Below are 26,874 nucleotides of genomic sequence, written 5' to 3'. Positions count from 1 at the left end.
AATTTTTTAATTTGTAACCATGCTTCAGGATGCAGGTGTCTATTATTTGTGAGTGTTAACCAAAATGATGTATTTGTTTGATACTCCAGCACGTTTCATGATGATAAACAGCTTCCAGGTTGGAAAACTCTGAAATGCTGGAACATTTTTCCACTACTGTTCTATTTACCATTGATTCAAAAACATTATGTTTTAGAGTGATTCAGGGTTACATTTAATGAAGTGCAAGCTCTTAGATTTATCATTTCTGGTTTTTAGTTTAAAATTATCAGTTGTAATGTTGCACCTGTTCTCCTTGTGTAACTAAGTGATTAGCAGAGGATGAAAACTTTAAATCTATTAGTATCCAGCAGAAAGCCAGCTTAATATACATCAAATAGACAAAATGAAGGAAAATGCTTTGCATTTGCATTGCTTGCAAGCAATCCAGAGGTTCTAAAGAATATATAAGAAAATCACATTTTGAAAACTTACAATTAAAATAGTGGCATTAATTAATTTAGATTGTGCTATAATCCAGTGTGTAAATAAAATCTTTTAATGAGGCTTTAGTCAGTCTATTCAGTCAGTAGCATAGCCAATAAGCTTCTGTTCATTAAAAGGTTCAGTTTATAATATAAATCATATAAGGTGATGATAAAATAAACACATTGTTCTTTTATCTCAGACATGCAAATTTCTTTCGGTTTAGCACTTCAGCCATGGTCAAATATAGCAAAGCTGTGCTTTTAATTTTGAGTGCTACCATATTTGGGATTAGATAAATGAAAAAATAGGACTTCAGTAATTTGGCATTTTGATTGATGTATACATTGTTTTGAATGAAGGTGATTGGAAGGGTCAAACTGCATAATAATTATTTCACCTTGTTTGCAAAATGCATGTTGTTAACTTATTTAATGAGTTACATTACAAGCTGTGGAAAGTGCCATGTTTCATTACCAGCCAGGAATGCAATATCATTACAGAGGTATTGCAGAATAAACAGTTGGTGCTCTGACTCGTCAAATTAGTCAACTGTGTCCAATAATAAAAACAGCATGCACTGCAACTGAAACTGTATTGTGAGGTAAACTACTGTTGTATAATTGTCAGCTTAGTGACTAAATTGCCAAATGGTGATATGAGAAACCATTTCTGTAACAATATCATTTGACGTGTTATGAACAGGCCTATTTTACACCTGGGGCCTCCTTTAATGCTTTTCTACATCTTTGTGACTCATTCTTCAAACTGCATTTCATGACTTAAACTAGCTTCCTACTTGTATGCAATCCAAGTTCATTCAGAGTGGACCTGAGAAATCCAAAGATGTTTCAATCATGTGATCAGGGTTTACAATTAAATTGGCATGAGTGGATTACACAGTATTACTTGAGAGAACCTTTACAAATTGAAGCACATTCAGTTGCATCTCAGAAGTCAGTAATGTCTCTGACTACTGTAAGTTCACCCAAAGCATGGTGTTAACAAATTTCTAGATTCTCAAGTAGAAATAAAAAGAGTTGATATTAAACTTTTGAAAGAATCGTACTGTCTTCATTCACACTATGCACAATATCAGAAATTGACTGGCTGTAATTTGATTTCAGCATCTGCAAGTACAATATATTGCAGTGTAACATGCACAAGATGCCGGAGGAACTCAACAAGTCTATCGTCATCTATGGAGAAGAATAAAGAGCTGAAGTTTCAGGCTGAGACCATTCAGGACTCTCAGTCCAAAGTGTTGGCTCTTTATTCCTCACCATAGATGCTGCCAGCCACACTGAGTTCCTCCAGCATTGTGTATGTGTGTGTTACTCTATATTTCCAGCAACTGCAGAATTTACAATGTAATGCATTCTGTGTACATTTTTATATCAAAACAACTTTGCACATGTTTGGATGGTTGTGCAAGGCTCTTCAATCTACCTGGCTTTTATTTTAAATGTGAGAAAGAGAGAGAGGGAGCTCATGGGAATTGCTTATTATAATATGAGAAAGCTCTGGACCGAGTCATGCTAACCCTGGCTCCTACCTGTGCTTGAAACTCTGGCACCTACTTGTGCTTGGAAGTATACCACTAAGTCCCTGCAAGGCTACACCTGGGCAACTTCATCCTAGAATCTGTCAGCAATGGAGATGTGTTGCAGAGCTTATCTTTTTTTCAGATCTGTTAGCTTTTTGAATATTTGTTATTTAGAGATACTTAAGAAAAATTGTTAAATTTGGAACAAATCTTTAAAGAATATTTTACATGTTTAAATAGGTCACTAAAAGTGCAGATAGAAATAATTAGACATTATTTTAAAAAATGTAGCTTCTCTCATTTCCTCTGAATCTGTGCTCCATTAAGTCAAAATCAAATTTTATTGTCATATATATATGTGTAATGAAAATCTTACTTGCAGCAGCATCACAGGCGCACAGCATTAACATGAAAAACATAAATTGTACACAAGTTTTACAAGAGTACACAATTAGAACAAAAAAATTAACAACAAGATACACAAAATGAGGTGAAACTCATCAGGTCAGGCAGCATCCATGGAAATGAACAGTTGTCATTTTGGGCCAACCCTCTTTTCCTATCTCCTATCAGATTCCTCCATCTCCAACCCTTTACGTTTCCTACCCATCTGGCTTCACCTATCACCTTCTTGCTATCTTTCTTCCCCTCCCCAACTTTTTATTCTGTTGTCTTCCCCCTTCCTTTCCAGCCTGAGGAAGGGTCAAGGGTTGGAGATGGAGGAATCTGATAGGAGAAGAGAGAGGACCACAGGTTAAGGGAAAGAGGAGTGGCACCAGGGGAGGTGATAGGCAGGTAGAGGCCAGAGTGGGTAATTGAAGAAGAAGGGAGGGGATAGGGATTTTTTTTAACCTGAAGGAAAAAGCTATATTCATGCCATCAGGTTGGGGGCTACCCAAATGGAATATAGTGTTGCTCCTCCATGCTGAGGGTGGCCTCATCATGGCACAAGAATTGGAATCGGAATTAAAGTGTTGTGTCACCGAGAAGGTCCGCTTTTGCTGGATGGAGCAGAGGTACTTGATGAAGCGGTTCCCCATTTGAGTGGTACCAATGTAGAGGAGGCTGCATCAGGAGCACCGGATACAGTAGATGATCCCATCAGATTCACAGGTGAAGTGTTGTCTTACCTGGAAAGACTGTTTGGGGTCCTGAATGGAAGTGAAGGAAGAGGTAAATGGGCAGGCCCATTGTCCTCCATAAATAAACAAGATCCATTTTAGTGCAAAGTGACCAAACTGGGTCATGATGCTGCTAAACTGCAGTGATTAGGGTTTTGTCAGTTGGTTCAAGAACCAAATTGTTGAAGGGAAGTGGATGGTTTTGAAGCTGGTGGTCTAAGACTTGAGGTTTCTGTACCTCCTGCCCACTGGTACCTGTGAAAGTGTGGCATTGCCCAGATGGTGGTGATCTTTGAAGTTGACTTCTTGAGGAAGTACCTCCTGTAATGGTGGGGAGGGAAGTGCCCAGGATATATTGGGCAGAATCCACTACTCTGTAGCTTTTTATGTTCCACATTCAAATTGGCATACCAGACCATGATGCAACCTCTTTAACCTTTTAAGAAAGTAAGAAGGTTACTTTAAAAACAATATGATATGAGTTTCTGCTTTCACCACACTTCTAGCCAGTGACTTACAGATCCCAACCATCCTTCGGATAAAAGTGTTTTCCTCAACTCTGCTCTAAGACTTCAACCAGATGTCTCAAAATTTTAACCCCTCCTGTAAAGGGAAGTAGCCCTGATTTTCCTCTGTCTCAATTGAGTGTAATTCTGCACATCTCAATTAAATCTCTGTTCCCAAATAAAATGAGCCCTGCATCATCAGTCTTGTTAGTAACATTCTCATGCCATAGAAATATCTGAATAAATCTCTGCAGCTTTTTGTATCTGGGATGATAAAGGAAAATGTGCCTGTTGGGGTTGTATGGAGATGCATGCCGAGAACCCTCTAAACTGAAACACTTTGCTGTATTCTCCCATTTTTTTTCCTGTGCATTTTCTTGCCTTTTTATAAAAAGTTTCTTTTATCCATGCATATAATTAAATTTAGGTGAAAGCAGCAGCTGATTATAGGCAGAACAAAAAAGGATTTACTTTGTGAAATGGTCTGAATTTGATAAACTATTATGTCTGAATCTGGTGGTGTAGATCCAAGCGTAGTGCTGGCCCATTATTCTAGATCATTCTTTAATCAAAATCAAGAGTACTAAAATTAACCTTAATGAAAAGAGGTCAAATTATGTGGATTTTTTTTGTATGATGCAGTATACAAGGCATTCCAGTCAGATTCTAAATCTATCACAGAAAGAAGATGTGTAAAGTTGGCTTTTGCCCTCCCCAAAATGTATAGTTTTGCTCTTAGATCACCTTTTGGATGTCTAATTTAATGAAATTAGTACTTTTGAGGCTAGTGTAGGAAGTAGTGCTACTGCTATACAACTTCAGGGATACTGGTTTGATCTGACTCTGCTGTCAATGTGGGGTTTGTAATTTTTGCCTGTAACTCTGTGTGTGTGTGTGTGTGTGTGTGTGTGTGTGTGTCTTTATCAAATGCTGGTTTTTCTTCCATATTCTAAAGACGTGCTAGAAGGCTGATATAAATTACACATTGGAATATGGAGCTTTCTTGGTCACTTGAGAGAGAGAGAATAAGTTGCAGGAGCCAGAGAGAACGAGTGAGGGAGAATGGAAACACTGGGATAGTCCTGTTGGCAAGTGGACGGAATGGCTTCCTTTTGTGTTATAATAAATAAATAATGTGCTCAGTTTTTCTGCAGTAGCCAACTATGACTTACTACCATTATTCAGTGGTATTATTAAAATGGAGTAGAGTTCTTGAGAAAGTAAAACTGAAGTTTGTTGAACCTTGCAGAAAAAGGATCTGCTAGTTACTGGTTGTTAATGCCTAATTTATGCTCACTGTAATGCTGCTGCAGAGACGGTATCTCAGGTTACATTTCTAATGCCATCACACAAGCACAAAGTGTGTGTGTGTATATATCTGTATTTTGTGTATAATTGACGAACTCCAGTTTGGCTTGGCTACTGAACTCGAACAATGTTTTTAATGCATTATCCCAAGGTATGGTTTGCATTGTAAGCAGGCCATCTACAAGTCAGCCTTTGACTTCTGCTAGTGGTTTGCTACTATGATCCTTGAAGGTCAATATTGTGCTCTCTTTTGGCACATTTACTGATCTTAATTTTAACAGTACTATTAATAAAGTCCTCAAAATTCTTTACCACTATGTAGAAAGTTATAGAAAGTTTGTAAATGTGAAGGATATGTCAAACATCTAATTGAGGACTTTGCTGAATTTAGGTTCTGGTAATACATCTATATCCTTAGTGAAAGAACAATCTTAATTTGTCCTTCATTTAAATAGCTGTTTAATTTATGATTTATTTATAGCTGTAAAGTTTATTCTTGAATTAGATTCTATTCTGATGTAGAATATCAATGGAGGATTACACGGCCATATCTATGTACCACAGCAAAAAAAAATGTCCATCACATATTGCTCCTTATCTGAATTACGTTCACTTAATCTATCGAAGAAAGTGGTTTATTGGTTAAAAATTGTTCATTTAGAAATAAAGATCATGCTATGTTCTTTCATTAACTCGGGCAATGGTGCATAATATGGGGGAACAAGCCAGTGGATTTACACGCAGGTGACAATAAGAGGAATAACCTGATTCACTTATTCTAGTGATGTTGCTGTGTGATAAATATCAGAGCCATTAGAACTCCCTTGTTCTTCAAATAGTGTTATGTGTTTTTTTTTGTGTTCTTTCTGGGTAGTTAACTGGCACTGTATGGTAAGGAGATGGCAGATGTAGTATAATATGGGAAAAAAACTGAGAATCATTTTGTAGGAAAACATTAGTTTATTGCTATTTGGAAAATATTATTTAGAGGCATCTTGGTATGCTACTTCTTTAAATGCTGAAGGTTAACATTCAGGTACAGCAAAAAGTTAAGATGGGAGATACTATTTTGGCATTCATTAGAATAGATTAATAAAGAATTATGGTTACAATAGTGTAGGCTTAGAAGCTACCAGCCCTGTGTGGTGTTCTAGTCTCCAAAATCAGCAAGAATATACTTGCCTAATGAGAGCTGCATTCATTGAGATGTGTAATATTCTGAAGAGGATTGATAGGATAATTGCCGAGAAGCAGGTTCCTCTGGATAGAGTCTTGGATTTGGGAATCGTTTGAGGCCTAGAATTCCTTTTCTTAGCTGCGTACAACTCTTTGGAGTTTGCTACCACAAGCAGCAATGATGTCATTTTAGTACATTTCAGAACAATGAGCTGGATAGACTTATGGCCATTAGGAGAATTCAGAGATGTGGGGATTGGACAGGAAAGTGGACATAACATGGGGATTCAGCTATAATTCTGGTGAATGGCAAAGCAGGTTACAGGGCCGTATCAACGGTTTTCTTTGAAAAATGACTTGGACAGAATGATACACTCCTATTCTACCCAGGAACATCAGACAACATTAGGACTTGAGTGATGCACGAGTCAAGTGCAAACTTCGAAGCAAAGACTGAAACCTAGGTTTTGATTTTGCTTCACTGTTTTTTTTCTTTGGTTCACTATTTGTTTAATGTCAGTGCATCAAGTAAAGGTGACATTTTAATTTGCACCTGTGCTCAAATGAGGTCAGCCAATTGGAAGGGGAATAAAACACTTTCTGACTTTGGTTAAATTAATTTTGTGCTTAAAAAGTTGTTTAATTTGACACCTCAGACCAAACCCTTTGTTTTAACAAAAGAGCTTAATCTTAACATTACCTGCTTAGGTTCTTGCATTTGCCAGGAAGTCAGATGTTGCAAACACGAAAAAATCTGCAGATGCTGGACACCCAAAGCAAGTCCTTCCAGGTGAGGCGATGCTTCACCAGTTAGACTGTTGGGATCATCTACTGTATCCAGTGCTCCTGTCTGTATTGCGATTAGACCTGATGTAGATTGGGAGGTTGCTTTGGCAAGCGCCTATGCGCTGTCTGCCAGAAAACACGTTCTCCCAGTAGCCACCCTTTTCAATTCTACTTCCCATTCCGACATGTCAGTCCATGGCCTCCTCTACTGCCATGATGAGGCCACACTCAAGTTGGAGGAGCAACACCTTATATTCCGTTTGAGTAAGCTCCAACCTGATGGCCTGAACATCAATTTCTCGAACTTCTGGTAATTGTGCCCCCCCCCCCCCGCCTCTTCACCATTCTCCATTCCTGTTTTCCCCCCCTTACCATATCTCCTTAACTGCCCATCATGTCCCTCTGGTGCTCGTCCTCCTTCCCTTTCTTCCATTGGTCTTCTATCATCTCCTATCAGACTCACCTCCAGCCCTTTACCTCTTTCACCAATCAACTTACCATCTCTTTACTTCACCCCCTCCACTTCTCCCAGTTTTGCCTACTACCTACGATCTTGTACTTCTTTCTCCCTTCCCACCAGCTTCTTGTACTGACCTCCTCTTTCTTTCCAGTCCTGATGAAGAGTTTGGGCCCGAAATGTTAAGTGTTTACTCTTTTCCATAGATGTTGCCTGACCTGCTGAGTTTCTCCAGCATTTTGTGTGTGTTGAAATTAGGAAATGCAGGCTTTCTTCATTTAAACTCTTAAGATCAATCTGTAGAAACCACCACATTATATTATCACCCACTGCACCCCCACCACCAACACTTTATGATTTCCTGCCAGAGTCACCTTATTTACAGAGACTCCTGTATCTGGTATCACTTCATGTTCATATAGTCAATCTTTGTCTATAAGCTATATAGAATTCTTTATCTTGGTATGTTTTTATATATGCTGTATTGGATCTGGAGTAACAATTACTACATTCTCCTTTAAACTTGTGTACTGGAAAAGATATTAATGTTGATTCTTGATTTACAGTTTGACATTTTTCAGTAAATGTTGTGAAAAGTTGATGCTAATCTGAAATTATATTCACCTGATGTTTTCTTTTCTAATTTTAAATAAAGGGATTTTGTACCAAAGTTATAGATTCATTATATAGATTGCTTGCCAATCCAGGGATTTAACTACCTTATGTTTTGAATTCAGTAAAATCAAAGACTATATAAATGAGTTTTTTAAAAAAAAGTAGACAAGGAATTGGTCGCTTATTCTTGTGTGCTTTCTCCACCATTCATTGGATCATAGCTAATTCTTTACCTCAGTATCACCTTGTTTTCATAATATCTATAAAATTATTAATATTTGTCTGAATAAACTGAGCTTCCTCAGCATCTCTTCTCTTTTGCAGATAGGTGACCCCTTACTTTGAGACTATGATCTCTGTATCTGGATGGCTTGACCAGGGGGTTTTCAACTATTCGATAAGTTTTGCAACCCTTTAGAATATTTGTATGTTTCAAGAAGATCAATGACAAGAAATACAAAATAATTATGTTTAGCTGGAGATTTCTGTGATTGACCTGAATCGTCCTAGCCTGCACTCTAGTTGAATCAAAATTAAAATACTTTGGTATTCATAATACTATGCAAAAAAAAAGGAACTGACAACTGCTGGACTTGACAGCATTTGGTGTGCTGAGCAATGAAAATTTAAATAGTTTAGGGAATGTTGTATGCTTAGATCAGGATGTCTTTATATTGGTGAATGGATGTTGAGTTGGAACATTGGAATCCTATGATTGGATCAGAATTGTGCTTAGATCAGGTCTGCATTTATACAGAGTCAACTAATAGGTTAATGCTCCTTCAGCAAACTTTATAAACATAAATATGGTATTTGATGATGCTGCAGGAAAGATTTTAAAACCTGAACGTACAACTGTTTAGAGCAGTTCTAAGAGGATTACCTAGTTAAAATATGAACATTGATCTTTTTTTTTTGGTTTTCCATGATAGCCCATTGATTAAAAAAATAACAGTGCCTGATGGTTCTCTAGTCACCCTTCTTGGGAAACATGTATATGGATTTTTGAGTATAATCATAATTCTCCTGACCTGCCCAAACATAGACATTGCCAGTATAGAGTGCAAAACATCTGTTTGATCAAGCTGCAGTATGGAATTTGAACTTGAATTTCTTTTGCATCTTTCACACACTGAGTATATTCCAGTGCACTTTATAACCAACATTTTCTTTGAAGTTATTTATGGCTGCAATTTGTGAAGGTTTTTATTACAAGTGAAACTATTCCTCTTTAAAACTCTAATCTAATCCATGATTAAGTTAGAGCCTTAAAGAGGAATAAAGTTTGAGAGCATTTTCTTCAAAATGAAATTGTAGATGACAATCCAGAAACTGATAAAAAGCGGCTGATTTGAGATCACCCTGTGTATTAAAATAGAAAAAAATTTTTGTGGCTAATTGGAAAGAATAAAACACTCAATGCAACAGTTTTGATTATATCCTGGATTAGTTTTCTAGCATCGTACTCAGATTGCAGGTGCTTTGGTATTTTAAGCATGTTGCATAATCTGCCTTTAATTTGGAGGTTGTGTATAAATCAACATTACTGCATTTTTGATTTGGGATCTCCCTAAGTTTTTCGGCTTTCTGTAATCTAAATATTTCTTTATTTTTGTAGTTTGTTCCTTCCCTGCTTTTGAAGAAGTCTCATGATCTTGTCACTTCATTTTTTTTACGGGTCTTTATTTTGGCAGCAGGTTTAATTCTTATTCTTTGAACCTTCGTATTGTGTCACCTTCAGTCGACATCCAAAGATATTCTGCTAATGAAAAGCTGCTTCCAAGAAAGATTGGAGATATACACTTAAATTCATTTTTTATTGTTTATAGTGAGAAATTAGTTTGCAGCAGGGGTATATGTCATTTGTGTACGCTGTATTTAAGTTATATCTTTGTCTTATTTTGGATGCCATTTCTGTCCTTTTTTTGGTGATATTTCAGATCTGTGGAAATTAAATTGTACATTACACACTCTATTGAAATGTAGTGATTGCCCCACTCATTCCTCTAGTTTTAGTGATTACAAATTTGATTTATAAACAAAAATCTAACATCTTCCAGTCCTGTTCCAAAGCAGCAGGCAATAAATATCCAAGCAGAAGTGAATACTTGCGTAATTTGAGATTTGAATTAATATTTTGAATTGTAGCTGTATCATGTAGAGCAGGTGCTGCACTAGTAGTAGCGTGTTCCATCTTATGAGAAAGGACTTCATCAATCACTTGCTCACTTCTATATGCATGAATTGATGTGAGTTTTCTATATTATAAAAGAACCAATGTTGTGTAATTTTTGCTATATGTGTAGATAAAATTTTACAGATAAATTTGATTAGGAGGTTTTGAAATGCAGTGAGCTAGGATAAAATATTTCATTTAGCTGTGTGCAAAACATTTCATGGCAAGTCTTAATTCTTAATGTAGACTTTTGATTTTCAAAATGTTGTCCACAGAGGGGTTTAAAATGATTCATGTAGCCATGTTTCCACCTGGGGCCAGGAATACTGCAGATTCTGCTTTCTGCACTTTAATAGTTTTTACTTAACATTACAGTTACACAACTAATATTAAAGGAAACACCACAATACTACGTGTTTTACACTGGGTCATTACTACTTTACTATCGGCCCTCCTTATCCGCGGGTTCCGCATGAGCGGATTCAACTGACTGCGGATCGAGAAAACCAGGAAGTTCTCTCTCCAGCACTCGTTTGAGCATTTATTCTTGTCAGTATTCCCTAAACAATACTGTACAACAACTATTTACATAGCATTTACATTGTAGTAGGTATTATAATTAATCTAGAGATGATTTGAAGTATACAGGAGGATGTGGGTAGGTTATATGCAAATACGACGCCATTTTATATAATGGACGTGAGCATCCGCGGTTTTTGATATCCACAGCGGGGTCCCGGAACCAATCCCCCGTGGATAAGGAGGGCTGACTGTATTTTGAAAGTCATAATGAAATAGTATCAATAATTCAGAGTGTGAAACCGATTTGAAGGCAAAAATACCAAGTGTTAACATACACAGAAGATGTGTTGTAACCCACTTCTAGATTCTTGTAAGTAACTAGGCTCTCAGACTTTACTCGATCATGGGGAAAAATGAGGGATAAAATGTCATTTGGAAGAATAAGGTCCAGTTTAGTGATTGGAGAAAATGGGCTGTGTTTGCTGAACCTATCAGATCTCTTCTGAGATAAGATTTGGAGGTTGAATTTTAGGAGGACAGAAGCTATCTTACAAATAGATGGAACATAACTTTCTGACATTGTCAAGCTAACCAATGAGGTAAGTACCTTACGTTGCTGGATTCAGCAACTATGGAAGGGAATAAAGATTCGACATTTCGGACCTAGACCTTCCATTAGGACCTTGATCCCTTGACATTCAAAAGCATTCAAGTTTACAAACTAAATCTAGTTATTCAAAAAATAAATATGACACTTGTACACTAACAAAAATAAAAACACAGTTAAATAAACTCAATTGAATTAAAAATGTTTATTTCTCAACAGTTTTTCTCAGCTTTACCTCCAGATTGAAGTGAATGGGCTAGTAGTTTTTGCATCTAAAGTAATCTGGCAAAGGTTTGGTGTGCAAGGGTCCTGGCATATGTACTAGAAAATTGCAGTCTGTTGATTCACTGCTGAAGTTGAGCATCTGAAATCCCTACCCAATAGCAGATAGCAATTTGGGATTCGAATCATGGACTTTACTGCACTTATGTAGAGAAATGCCAGAAGTTCAGTGTTGAACAATCTTCATTTTCCTGCAAGTTCTGATCCATGTGATCCACAAGGTCAGTGCCAATTAGACAAATAGATGTTATCATCCTAAATTTGACTGTGGTGGAATAATTGGCAACAAAGACCTGTGTGTGGGAACATATCAAGCAAGATCCAGATGTTTACAGATTGCCTATGTTTGCGTGGCCTGATGTTTATGTCATGCAAAATGGTCTTTTGTTCAGCATATTAAACTCTGTGGATGCCAGGTGATTGCAATCACTATTTGATGCACCAAAAAGCATTTGGATGGGCTCCACTGATGTACTGAACAAAAGCTTCAACCAGGATAATGTAAACTTGTGATATAAAGTTCGATTAATGAGAGTACTACCATTTCTAAATTTGTTATAAAGTTTAATAGCAATAATAAAATACAATGCTATGAGTAGGAATTTCATGAGGTAATATTTTAGCCATATCATAAAATACAAGTGCAATGGCATAACAGTTTTGCTTCCAAAATCTGGACATACACACAGTGACCACTTTATTAGGTATACCTGTACACCTGCACGTTTATGCAAATATTTCGTAGGTAAATCATGTGGCAACAGCTCATAAAAGTATGCAGACATGGTCACGGTATGCATCTCTGAATGCACAACACGTCCAAACTTGAAGTAGATGGGCTACAGCAATAGAAGACCAGGAAGATGCATTCAGTGGCCTCTTTATTAGGCATAGAAGGTACCTAATAAAGGAATCACTGAGTGTATAACAGCTTCCAATTACATTGGAGGAAATTAATAAATTGTAGAATTAGTGTGACAAGCAAAGTAGAAAGCCGCGAGGGAAGATAAAAGGCACGGAGAAACATTCCCAAAGTAAGAAATTTAACTGAAAGATTTAATTGAAAGATATTTTGTATAAAACACCACAAGAATACTAGTGCCCACCACTGGATGATATCATGTTTACTTTGAAGTGATGTGGTAACACTTTTAGCATCATTTTACTATTTTCTCTTAAACAACTAGGTTGGGACAATAGCATTTTGGCTTAGTTTTATCCTTTGCAATAATGTTGTCCAGAACTTGAAAAGTAGACATTGAATAGTCCCTGGGTGCAGACTGTGTTTATGCATGTAATATAATGCCTTTGATATTGTGCTTCCCAAAGCTCAAGGTCTTAACAGCTTGCAATGTCTAAATTGACGTATGTGACATGGCCACAGACCTAGAGCATACTCTCAGTGGCCACTTTATTAAGTACACTATCTTGTTAACGCAAATCAGAATCAGGTTTAATATCATCAGCATATGTTGTGAAATTTATTAATTTTGCAGTAGCAGTACAATGCAGTACATGATAAATGTAGAAACAAAACTAAATTATAGGAAGTATGTATATATTATTGTGTGTGTGTATGTGTGTGTGTGTGTGTATATATATATATATATATATATATATATATATATATAAAAAAACAAATAAATAACAAAATGAGTAGTGAGGCAGTGTTCATGGGTTTAATGTCCATTTTGAAATTGAATGGCAGAGGGGAAGAAGCTGTTCCTGAATCACTGAGTGGGTGCCTTCAGGCTTCTGTACCTCCTCTCTGACGGTAACAATGAGAAGAGGGCACTTCCTGGGTGGTGATGGGACACCGCCTTCCTGAGACACTGCTCCCTGAAGATGTCTTGGACGTGTGTGTGTGTTCGTCCATCGTCGATGTTGATGAGGACCTCGACACCATTAGTATGGTGTTGAGACTAGCGTGTGGTTTGGATTTAAGTGAGGGAGAGTTGCGCAGCATCAGCCTCACTCTCTCTCTTCCCAATTCCCATCTGGATCCAGTGGCAAGACAGAGTCGAGACGACTGGAGATGGGACTAGGCGCAGTGGATGACCAGGACGTCTTCTGTGTCTTGTCCTGCTCTACACGTTCCACGATGCTTGCAGAGACTGCCTTCTTGACCGTTGGACTTTTGATCTTGTCCGCTCAATCCGCTGGAGTCTGTCTTCACATGGTGGGATAGACAACTCCCTATCTCACCGAGGGTTTGAGACCTGTCGGCTACCCTCACCTGGTTTAGCCGGCTTGTCGAAGCTGTTGCCCAGGCTGTGGCCACTGTTGCATGCAGACAGCTACGGGGAGCTACAGGTGAGAGTTGAGTGCCAGGTGGGGACCGAAGGTGGACTAACCGCCTTGAAAAGGACCCGACATGTTCCCCCACCAGAGGTGCTACTCCTCCCTGACACCCCATACACCCCTGTCTTGGATACTACAGAGGCACGTGGCCAAGTGGTTAAGGCATTGGACTAGCGACCTGAAGGTCGTGACTTCGAGCCCCAGCCGAGGCAATGTGTTGTGTCCTTGAGCAAGGCACTTAATCACACATTGCTCTGCAACGACACTGGTGCCAAGCTGTATAGGTCCTAATGCCCTTCCCTTGGACAGCATTGGTGTCGTGGAGAGGGGAGACTTGCAACATGGACAACTGCTGGTCTTCCATACGACCTTGCCTAGGCCTGCGCCCTGGAGAGTGATGACTTTCCAGGCACAGATCCATGGTCTCGCAAGACTAACGGATGCCTTTACTTACTTATTTTAGTACCCATAATGAAGCTGCCTAATTTTACAACTGTTAGCAACTTCATATCTAATCAGCCAATCGTGTGGCAGCAATTCAATGTATAAAAGTATGGAGGCATGGTCAAGCTGTCATTTGTTGTTTAGACCAAACATCAGAATGGGGAAGAACTGTGATGTAAGTGACTTTCACCATGGAATGACTGTTGCTGCCAGACGGGGTGGTTTGAGTATCACAGAAGTGGCTGGAATTTTCAAGCACAACAGTCTCGAGAATTTACAAAGAATGGTGTGAAATACAAAAAAAATACATCCAGTGGGATGTTTCCTGAACGTCTTGGGATTTTCATGCGGATTAGTCTTAAACTGACAGGAAGGCAACAGTAATTCAAACCATCATGCGTTACAATAGAGGTGAAGAAGAGCATCTCTGAATGCTCAACACATCGAACATTGAAATGGATGGGCTTACAGCAGCAGACGAGCAAGAACGTACACTCGGTCACTATTTTATTAGATACAGGAGGTACTTAATAAAGTGGCCACTGAGTAATCCAGCACAAATCACTGTCTTTGAGTAGGGAAAAAAATATTATATAAAATTCAACTTGCTTGATGAGAAATGAAATGAATTGACTGCCTGATGTGGTTTAAGTTGCTTTTCCAATCCCTTTTAGTTAAAAGATAACAATGTGCCAGCTCTAAAATGGGGATATAATGAAGGGGGAAGAGGAATTGATTTTAAAATTGATGGTGCAGGTAAGCAGCTATGTGTTTCCTTGTGTAAAGTTTTATTGGTACACTGATTGTGAGGTTATTTTCAAATAAAAGAATCTTGCAGAGGTTGCTTCTTTCGAACCTTCTGTTCATTTGTCACCCAATGGATCTGCTTCGTATCTACAATAATTAATTAGGTTGTGCTACTGGATAAAGTTAGGGTCATTATTTATGTATGGTGCGTGTATTCTTTGTTTTATCAATTATAAATGGATAAGATTTTCAACAATTCTAATTAAAAAGAGATGTTAAATTTCCTTGTAAATCTAACCTTTCACTTCAAAGAGTGTAAGATTTTACATTTACTACGGTGTAAGGCAATATGACCTGCTGTACATATAATAGTTTACATTGTAGGAATAATCTACCAGCTACCTCTGCAAAGTGACTGCATTGCCTTGATTTTCTTCCCATTTACATCTCCTTGGATGACAAATTGTATTGAATTTTGCCACATTCACCACTGTACCCCAAAATCTGCCTCCTTGGAGTACATGCACCAAAGTGCAAAATATTTTATGTTAATATAGTTGTAAGAAGGCAACACTCAAACTTTGACAATTTACATTCTAAATCTACGTATTAGCATGGCTCAGTGGCGAAAACAGTCCTCTGTGATACGGGTGCACAGATAATGTAAAACTTCTGAAACACAGCTCTGGAGCAGCCTTTATTGGATAACCTGTTAAATTGAGATTCTGTCCACTTTTCTGTTCAGGCAGGTTTATGAGTTTTACTTCGAAGTGTAGCATGTTTTTATCCATTGACCTACCCAATGTTCAACTTTTATCCAACCTAATCCAAGTAGGTAATCTGGGCACACTTTTATTTGGTTTTATTGGAGTTTTACTTATGCATTTGATGCCAAACGTGTGAAGTGAAGTTTTGTTTATGTTGTCTTGTTAGTTTTCCTTGCTCAAGCTGAGCTGTGGTTGATAGATTGTGTTCTGTGTTTTCCATTAATTTACCCAATTTGACCCATTTCTCCCTCCATGTCCTCATTTTTTATCTACTATTCCACACCTTCATCTTGCTAATTAACAACTTTCTCCGTTGATCCCAAAGTTCAAAGTAAATTTTATTATCAAAGTACATATGTCACCATTTGCAGCCTTGAGGTTCATTTTCCTGTGGGCATACTCAGCAAATCTACAAAATATTAACTATAACAGGATCAGTGAAAGATCAACCAGAGTGCGGAAGAAAACAAACAGTACAATGTGAATATAAATAAATAGCAGTAAGTTATAAGAACTTGAGAAATTGAGATATAGAGTTCCTAAAGTGAGATTATTGGTTTTATGAACATTTCATTGATGGGGCACTTGAGTGTAGTTGTCCCCTTTTATTTAAGAATCTGATAGTTGAGGGGTAGTAACTGTTCTTGAATCTGGTGATGCGAGTCCTGAAGCCCTTGTACATTCTATCGGTTGGCAGCAGCAAGAACAGAGCATGTCCTCGGTGGCGAGGATCTTTACTTTTACTATAGATACTTTATTGATCCTAAAGGAAATGACAGCGTTACAGTAGCATTACAAGTGCATAGATATACAAATATTAGAAGAGAAGTAAGAAAGAAAAAATAAGTTACCTCAAACAGTCTAACTGGGGGGGTGGGATTATCACTTCCCCGCTATAGGTTGGTTCATAATTGAGCCTAATGGCTGTGGGTAAGAATGACGTCATATAACGCTCTTTGGAGCAGTACAGTTGTCTTAATCGTTTAGTAAAAGTGCTCCTTTGGCATGCAGAGGGTGAGAAGCATTATCCAGAATTGCCAGGGTTTTCTATAGGGTCCTTTGTTCTACCACAGCCTCCAGTTTAACTCCTATAACAGAGCCAGCCTTTCTTGATCCTGTTGGTGTCACCCATGTTGATGCCATTGCCCCAGCACACCACTGCATAGAAGATTGTACTGGTGACAACAGACTGGTACATCGTGTGAAGGAGAGGCCTGCATACTCCAAAGGACCTCAGTCTCCTTGGGAAGTAGAGGCGACTCTGACCCTTGTACACAGCCTCTGTGTTGGTGCTTAGTCAACCAGGTGCACCCCCAGGAACTTGTGCTGTAGGTCCTCACCATTAATAGTAACAGAGAGCAGTACAGCCTTTGTCTTCCTAAAGTTCATCACCATCTCCTTTGTCTTACTGACGTTGAGCTGCAGATGATTCAGCTTGCACCATTTGACAAAGTCCTCCACAAGGGCCCTGTATTTATCCTCCCGTCTCTTTTTATACACCCAACTATTGCTGAGTCGTCAGAGAATTTCTGCAGCTGACACGACTCAGTGTTGTGTCTAAAGTTCGAAGTACACAGGGTAAACAGGAGTTGCTTTCCTATGACAGCATTTTATGTAGATGTGCTCAATGGTTGGGAGGGTTTTACCATGAAATACTGGGCCGAACCCACGACCTTCTGTAGGATTTTCCATTCAAAAACATAGGTGTTTCCATAACAGGCCACACCAGATTCCCTTTCATTGAATTCCTTCAGTTCGGATGTTTCTGCATTTTACAATGTCCAGCCTTTTTGTGACAAAATTGTGAACCATCTACATTAGACATAAAGGGAAAGGAGCAGGAGTTGGCTATTTGGCCCTCTGAGATTATCCACCACGCATCAACATGATGAGTAATCTACCATAATCAACATTTTTCTGCACTATTGCCATGAGCCTTCATAACTTTAACATCAAGAAACCTATCATTTTGTTTTGAATCAAACCAGTGACTGGCCTACAACAGCCCTCTGGAATAGAGAATGCCACCCATTTCACCATCATCTACATTGACAAGTTTCTTTTCATCTCAGTGCTTAAATGGGCTAACCATTATTCTGAGGCTGCAACCCCTGGTTCTAGACTCCAGTCAGGAGAAACACCCTCTCCTCCTCACAAACAAGAGAAAATCTACAGATGCTGGAAATCCAAGCAACATGCAAAATGCTGGAGGAATTCAGGCATGCCCATTCCTGATGAAGGGTCTCGGCCTGAAACATCAACTGTTTACTCTTTTCCACAGGTTCTCTCCTCCTCTAGTCTTTCGAGCGTTGCAAGAACTTTGGAAGTTTTAATAAAATATTCACTCATTCTTCTAAACTCAAAGGAATATGAGTATAGTCAACTTGTTTGCTTGTCAAACAGCAAACTCACTCCACTAGAAACTGTCTAGTGAATCTTCATTCCATTCCTCTGATAAACATCTCTGCTCTTAGGTAAAGAGACTAAAATTATATGCCTTCTTTCCTAAACCCGCTATAATTGTGATAAGAGTTCTTTGTTCCTATACTTGCATTGCTTCGTAATAAAGGCCAACATAACATTTGTTGGTTTAGATGCTTGTTACACTCTCAGGTTGATTATCATTCACTTGTGTGCAAGGATGCCCATATCCCTTTGAGCATCGACATTACTTAGTATCTCTCTGTTTTGGGGGGTGTGGGGGAAGCTTTTAGACCAGAAAACCATAAGACATAGGAGCAGAATTAGGCCATCTGGCCCTTCGAGTCTGCTCCACCATTCAATCATGGCTGATCCTTTTTTCTATCTCCTCCTCAACCCCAGTTCCTGGCCTTCTCCCCGTAACCTTTCATAAGGCCAAACTCATTCGTAAGGCCAGTGATGTTGTGGGGATGGAACTGGACTCTCTGATGGTGGTGTCTGAAAAGAGGATGCTGTCCAAGTTGCATGCCATCTTGGACAATGTCTCCCATCCATTACATATTGTACTGGTTGGGCACAGGAGTACATTCACCTAGAGACTCATTCCACCGAGATGCAACACTGAGCGTCATAGTAAGTCATTCCTACCTGTGGCCATCGAACTTTACAACTCCTCCCTTGGAGGGTCAGACACTCTGAGCCAATAGGCTGGTCCTGGACTTATTTCCACCTGGCATAATTTACATATTATTTAATTATTTATGGTTTTATATTGCTATACTTATACTCTATTCTGGTTGGTGCAACTGCAATGAAACCCAATTTCCCTCGGGATCAATAAAGTATGTCTGTCTGTCTTTGATGCCATGTTGAATCAAGAACCTTCCTTAAATACATCCAACGACCTGGCCTCCACAGCTGCATGTGACAGCAAATTCCACAAATTCACCACCCTTTGCCTAAAGAAATTTCTCCGCATCTGTTTTGAAAATGTGCCCCTCTATCCTAAGGCTGTGCTCTCTTGACCTAGACTTTCCCACAATGGGAAACATCCTTTCCACATCTACTCTGTCTAGGGCTTTCAACATTTGAAGGGTTTCAGTGAGATACCCCCTCATCCTTCTGAATTCCAGTGAGTACAGATCCAGAGCCATCAAATGTTCCTCATAGGATAACCCTTTCATTCCTGGAATTATCCTTGTGAACCTCCTCTGGACCCTCTCCAATGCCAGCACATCTTTTCTAAGATGAGGGACCCAAAACTGTTCACGATACTCAAGGTGAGGTCTCACCAGTGCCTTATAAAGCCTCAGCATCACATCCCTGCTCTTGTATTCTAGACCTCTTGAAATAAACGCTAACATGGCATTTGCCTTCCTCACCACCAACTCAACCTGCAAGTTAACCTTCACGGTGTTCTGCACAAGGACTCCTAAGTCCCTCTGCATCTCAGATTCCTGGATTTTCTCCCTGTTTAGAAAATAGTCCGCACATTTATTTCTACTACCGAAGTGCATGACCATGCATTTTCCAACATTGTATTTTATTTGCCACGTTCTTGCCCATTCTCCTAATCTGTCTCAGTCCTTCTGCATCCTGCCTGTTTCCTCAACACTACCTGCCCCTCCACCAATCTTTGTATCATCTGCAAACTTGGCAACAAAGCCATCTATTCCATCATCTGAATCATTTATATACAGCATAAAAAGAAGTGGTCCCAACACCAACCCCTGCGGAACACCATTAGTCACTGGCAGCCAACTAGAAAAGGATCCTTTTATTCTCACTGGCTTCCTCCTACCAATCAGCCAATCCTCTAACCATGTTTGTAACTTTCCTATAATACTATGGGCTCTTGGTAAGCAGCACCTTGTCAAAGGCCTTCTGAAAGTTTTCTGTACCATGGTTGATAACTTTGCAACTTTGCACAACTTATTGCACTTACTCATTCAGCTTTCTATATCTTCTTAAAGCTTCTATGCATGTTTGTTGTTTCTCACAATTCTTCCTAGTTTTATATAATAGCAAAGTTAGAAGTATGACATTTGGTCTCCTCGACAATAACGTTGCTGTTAGTTATGAATATTGGAGCTAAGGTACCAATTCCTGCAGTACTCCAAGGGTGGTATAGTGATGCTCATAAGGCAGAGCTGCTACCTCACAGCTGGTTGTACTAGTTGGTAGATGGATTGCTGTAAAATATTACTAGTATAGGTGAATGATAATTGAACCTGTTCACTGCTCTGTGATGTCTACTCAGTTCTGTGCAGTGCTGAGGCTGCGGCCTGCTCAGGCTGCCCATGTGGACTCACTTTCGTCCCATTTGTTTGCTTTGATTGTTTGCACAATTTGTTTTCTCTCTGCACATTGGGTGTTTGCTGGTTTTTTAAATGTTTTGTGGCTGCCTGCAGGAAGACAAAACTCAAGATTGTATAATGTATACATACTTTGATAATAAATGTACTTCGAACTTTGAATCAGAAGGGGAGTCAATGGGAGGGACAATAGGTCATAAGGATGCATGTGAGGAATGGGATTGATGAGATTGTTCTGTGAGTCAGTTTAGACTTGAATGGCTGAATGACCTCCTTTGTCGCAAGGAAAAAAAACAAGAAAAATCCATGAAAAATACACAACTAGATGACCTGCGAACTTAAGAAGGATCTATTTATTCCTACTCTTTCAGCCTGGTAACCAATTCTCAGTGGCCACTTTATTAGTTACACCTGTACACGTAATAATGCAAATATCTAATCAATCAATCATGTTCCAGCAACTCAGTGCATAAAAGTGTGCTGATTTTGATTGAAGTCTATTTGTTTTCCTGACCAGATAGCAGAATGGGGAAAAAAAATGTGATGTAAGTGACTTTGACCATGGATTGTTGGTGCCATACGGGATGGTTTGATTATTCCATGGTGAAAGTGTACTTGAATCTATTTCTTCCCCATTTTGATGTTTTGTCTCACCAGCAACTGAACCTTTTGATCATGTTCTCATGCATTAAGCATTGAGTTGCTACCACATGATTGGCTGATAAAATACTTGCATTAACGCACAGGTGTGTCGAATAAAGTGGCCACTGAGTGTATACTGTGCTGTTCAGACTGCATGTGGAATAATATATACGTGTATGGGTTTGGTTTCCCTACCTAAGGAAGAATATCCCTGACACAGAGGGACTGCAATGAAGTTAATCAGGTTGATGCAGAGTGTGGTTTCTCATTTGAGGGTGTGATTAAGAAATCTGGATTAAAACATTAAGTGTAGAAGAATAATACAGGAATGTTGATTCCTCTGGCTTGAAGTATCTGAAGGCAGGGATCGTGGTCTCAAAATAAAGGGTTAATAATCCAGAACTGACAGAAGAACATTTTCTTAGAGTGTGTTGAGTTTTCATAATTCTCTATCCAAGTGTATTATCAAAGGTTGCTTGGTGCGTGTATTTAAAGCAGTGATGGATTTGGGGGTACTAAGGATATGTGGTTAATACATGAGAATAGTGTGCCTATGCTGGAAATCCAAATCAACACATACACAATGCTTGAGGAACTCAGCAGGTCAGGCAACATCTGTGGAAAAGAATAAGGAGTTGACATTCTGGCCTGGGACCCTTCTTCAGCACTAAGAAGGAAAGGGGAGGATGCCAGAATCATATGTGGTATCTTCCCCCTTCCTTCTCAGTCCTGAAGCAGGGTCTGTGCCTGAAATGTCAACAGTTTATTCTTTTCCCATAGGTGCTGTCTGACCTGCTGAGTTCCTCCAGCATTTTGTGTATGTTGCTGTGGTTAGTATAGGAAAGTTATGCTGAAGTAAAAGACAATTGAATGGCAAAGCAGGCACCAAGATGCATAATTACTCTTTTCTACTTCATGTTCATATGCTCTTATGTATGGAAAAAAAGAGTAGATATACTGTATATAATGAAGTCTCGACAAGGACCAAATAGAAGAGGAATGTAAATGCATTCTGACTCTTTATGGTATTTGCCTTGCATGATGTTGAAGAAGTAAATGACGTTCCAAGCCCCTCTTCTTTGTGGGCTGCTACTGGAAATAATAGAAAAGAGTATTAAGGAAATGAACATGTAATAAATTAAAAGTTAATGCAAAACTTTCTGAATATTTTCATCAACGTGCATGCATTAGTTTTGAAACTAATTGTCTTTAATCTTTTAAGATCTAGTTTCAAAATATATTACATAAATATAAATCTAAGCCTATATTTTGTGCATATATAATATGCAGTATCTGTATTTATAAGCTTTACTGCATATAACAGCTCATTTAAATGGTTGATTACCTGCTAATAAAGGATTTTTGCTGACTATATATTGGCATTCAAATTAAGTTTGATAAGGTTTTAAACACGTGTAAGGTTGGGCTGAATTAATACTTTCAACTCTTCTGTCAGTCAGATTGAACAGTCTAAATTCATCAGAGCTTCTTTCTGTCAAAATTATAATTCTGTAGGGTATTACAGGATAAACTGAAAAGTAGCACTAGTGGGCTTTAAGATTATGGAATAATGCTAATTCAGCAGCAGAGCAGTTCATATGTTATTCTTTGTTAAGGAACTTTGCAGAACCTTAATGTTGAAGCTTATTGTCATTCCGTGTTGATAATCTTCGACTGGTTTAATAATTTTTCCTCATGCCTGGATAGTCTGCAAGTTGCACAATAATCACTCAGGCAGCTTTGTAATCAATGCCCACAGTAATAGGATTCCTCTGGCCACTGGCAATTAATAAATTTGTGTCTTTTTAAAACACTAGCAAGTTGGCCTGAAATACGAGTGACTAGCTTCTCATTTGCATATTTATTGCAGTGGAAAAATTCACAAGGAATGATTGATGTGGAGCCTGCCTTTTGAATTCCAAACAGCACATTATTATGAAATGAAAAATGCTGGTGTACAGTTGATTAAAGTTGAAGACGGCAGGATCGGTGTTTTTTAGATTGTAGGAGAATTAAAGGCATACTTTAATGGATGTTGACAAGAAATGAACTAACAAAAGCAAAGCAAAGGATTTGGTTGAAAAGATTTAATCAAATGTATTCTTGGGATTAATTGCAGGGGACGACTAGAGAAAGCAGCAGGCTTGTGGATTTGAATGAAAACCATTGTTCTCGGGTCACAGATGTGGATTTCCTGTCATATTGAGCGATAGACTTGCTATCCTAAGAGTGATGGTGGACGAAGTATTTTTTTTGAAAGTCATTCCTTCTCTGCTTAATAAGTAACACTCATTACTTTCATAACTAGAAAGAATTTGAAACTGATCCAAAAAGGCCAGAATATATGAAAGGCATTACCCAAAGATTTTGTTCTTCTCTCCTCCATCTCCGTCCCTTGACAAAGTCATTCCATTTATTTCATTTTTGAGATGTGGGCATCATTTGAAATGTCAATATTAATTGCCCAACCCCAATAATTGCTCTGGAAGAGTTTATGATGAGCTACCTCCTTTATTTACTGTACATTGTGAGGGTACACAGAGGGCTGTGGTGCGGTATTCCAGGACTTTGACCTAATGACGATGAAGGAAGGAAGAGATTCCAATCAGATAATGTGTGCTTAGAAAAAGAATTTTCCGGTGATGGAGGATGTGGGTATGAGAGTTGCTGTCAGAAATTCAGTGAATGAATAGTGTGCACCTTGTCAGTACTGTACATTGAAGTAGTAGAGGGAAAGAACTTTGGGCAAGGTGCTAAAAGGGGACTTGCACCTGGCTGAGTAGTATTTGAATCGTAGCCTGATGCAAGTCCTGACAAGGCTCTGACTCAGCCCTGAACCTTTGCACCACACTATCCTCTTCCACATTCTGCCTACCACAAGCCATTTTCCCTTCTACTTTTCATAATTATCTCCTTTCCCGGATTTAACTGTGTATTTCTATGCACTACTGCACTGGCATAGCAAACAAAGAAACGTGTAAGGACCATTCAGTAGTGCCAAATCTTTTAAGACTGAGATGCTATTGCTAATGTATTATTCTTCATTGTACTCCTAACCAAGAGTCATTGGCACGTTGTGTGGTGGTGCTTTAACTTGCTGGGAAGCAGTGAATAGCTAGCTTTCTTTGGGATTAATCCATTTGGAAGATTGACTACTTTCTTACATCTGCAGTAGTTAGATCAGAAGAGATGTGGCCTTACCTCCCCTTGACAACGAGTTAAAGGTGTGGTCAGGGCAGAAATGGAGATAAATAATTTCTCTGTCCATGTCAATTTTGATCCCAATGTCAAGAGACTGGTCTTTCTGTTGGATGAATATACCAGTTTTGGACTGTTTCATAGTTGTTAGTAATGAGAGCTTTGTTTTGCTGTGGTGTTAATATAACTCAGTAGCTTTCCAGAACATTTCAAGGAATAGTATAAGAAAACCATATTGGTCTAGAGTTGTACACAAGACAAAACCGATAAGAATGGCTCTTATCACTGAAACTCATTAGAGAACTGGGTAGATTATTCCAATATTCCAGTAGTTTCATACTCTCTATTACTCTACTAACTATATATTCCAGATTTATTTATTTAAATTAATTTAAATAATTTTGCTGCTGTGGTGAGATTTAAGATTGAGTCTCTGGATGATTAGTTCAGAGCTTTGGGTTACTCATTCAGTAACATAACCACTATGCTCTCTTGCATTGTCTTTGTGAAATTCTAATGAAGGCATATTAAAATAGATTACAAAAGTCTGTTTCCAGTAAGAAAATTTAGACCTTAAGACCATAAGATATAGGAGCAGAATTAGGCCATTTGGTCCATCGAGTCTTCTCTGTCACTTCATCATGGCTGATCCCATTTTCCTCTCAGCCCTAGAATTTATTGTCTGTCAATAAATGTTGCAATTTGTATCTTGCATTCAACACTAGAAATGTAATGTATTTTTGCAGATACATATTAGAAAATAGTGTTGTATCTGCAAAAATATTTTGAGGGTTGCAAGAAATTACCTCAGATAGTTAATCAAATGTATCAGATAACATTGATCTCAAGTAACATTTCTACGCTGATCAAACAAAGTATTTATCAAGCTTTAAACTTGTAAGTATATACTACATTTAGCTTCATTTTTCCCCATAAGCTTCAATTAAATATTTTTCTGTATTACCGTACTGCAGATTATTGGTCATGAAATTGCATAATGCCCAGAGGACCAATTTTTTTTAAAAAGAAAAGAAATTCTCCAGCCCCTTAAATCTTCAAAAATGGTTAGTTATATATTAAATGTTTATGGATTGTGTCTTCCCAATTTGCTGTTTATTTGCAGTTCTGATTTCCAAAAATTTAAGCCTGTTGTCATTGCTCTGTGAGCTTGTTGCTTCTTGCAGCTACATTCCCCTATTTCACTCCCAAAAAAACTAAAACATAAACATAATTCAATTTGGCATGGAAGTAAATAGATATGGAAATTTTAGAAATACATTAACAACCAGTAAAATAGCAAATTTTTCAGAATACTTAAGTTGACATTTGATAAACTTAAGGAACAGATCATGCAGTGACACAGGGTGAACTAGTTGCCCAAGGCAGGCAGATTTAGAGTGTAGTAAGTGGCAATCAATTTCTATATGAAACTAGAATGCAAGAAATCATTAATAAAATAGATATGTAGCTGTTTCTTGTTTTCTGCTCTCTATTTCCACAATCTGTCGTCTTTTCTATAATTTACTTCTGCTAATCCGTGGTATACATTGGGATTGTCACTTCAGTTGACTATATGCAGATAAGTATATGGAAAACTGGAGTGTTTTCTGTTTATTTTAATGCTGCCTGCTCATATATGTATGTCCTAAGATTCAGCAGCACAGGAAAATAAAACTGCAGAGATGTGCAATAGTATTATGTTGGAAAAATTAGTAGTTTACTGATTCTATAAGAAAAACAGTACTTTGCAGTAAGCTCCAGGCTACATTTCATTCATTTGATATATTGGCTTCCGTATGATGTACAAAATATGTACTCTTATTAGCAATTAATATCCATATACACAAATATAGCAAAGTTTGTGCAAACGTATCCTTACTGTAAGTTTTATTTTTATAATTAGCAGTAAGATTACTGCTGTTGCTCTAATACTCTATAGATCAGGTAGCTCCAATGAGGAGAGAAACCAAGTTAATTAAGAATTATAATGGGATATTCAATAGGGTTCCTCTGGCTGAGAAATTCTTCTAGAATACTCCATGGTTTTCTTGTTATTTGTTCAAAAAATGTGGATGTCTCTGATAACTGTAGCATTGATTGTGAACTTGGGAAGCAGTTAAGGGTTAATACTGTTGGTAGGCCTGGAGTCACATAGCGGCTAAGGATGGAAGATTTCTTTTACTGTTGAATATTATTGAATGACTTGAGTTTTAATGATAGTAACTGTAATAGTAACAACTATCATCCAGTTTTATTTACAACACAAACTTAAATTCCCTAATTGCTTTGACGGATTTTGAACTTGTGCCCCTGGGTCAATGGTTGCAAATCCAGTAACATAGCTGTTAACCCTGCAATCAAATGGGTGATTTTTGCTTTAATTATAGTGTACCAGTAAATTTCAAACAAGGTTCCTTTCTTGCATATTTATCTTTTGAAGCTATTTTTCTTTTGTCTCTTTCTCAACTTCAT

The 26,874-nt window shown here is 38.2% G+C and overlaps 1 protein-coding gene across 2 annotated transcripts in view; it reads left to right on the top strand.

Annotated features, from left to right (window-relative positions):
- aatf (apoptosis antagonizing transcription factor) overlaps positions 1-26,874 on the top strand; it is a 106,309-nt gene that overhangs the window by 25,386 nt on the left and 54,049 nt on the right. The window lies entirely within an intron of this gene.

The sequence above is a fragment of the Mobula birostris genome, chromosome 25 (genome assembly GCF_030028105.1).
Source record: "Mobula birostris isolate sMobBir1 chromosome 25, sMobBir1.hap1, whole genome shotgun sequence".
NCBI classification, from domain to species: domain Eukaryota; kingdom Metazoa; phylum Chordata; class Chondrichthyes; order Myliobatiformes; family Myliobatidae; genus Mobula; species Mobula birostris.
Note: the sequence above shows the minus strand (reverse complement) of the source record. Positions and strands in the feature narration are given on the sequence as shown.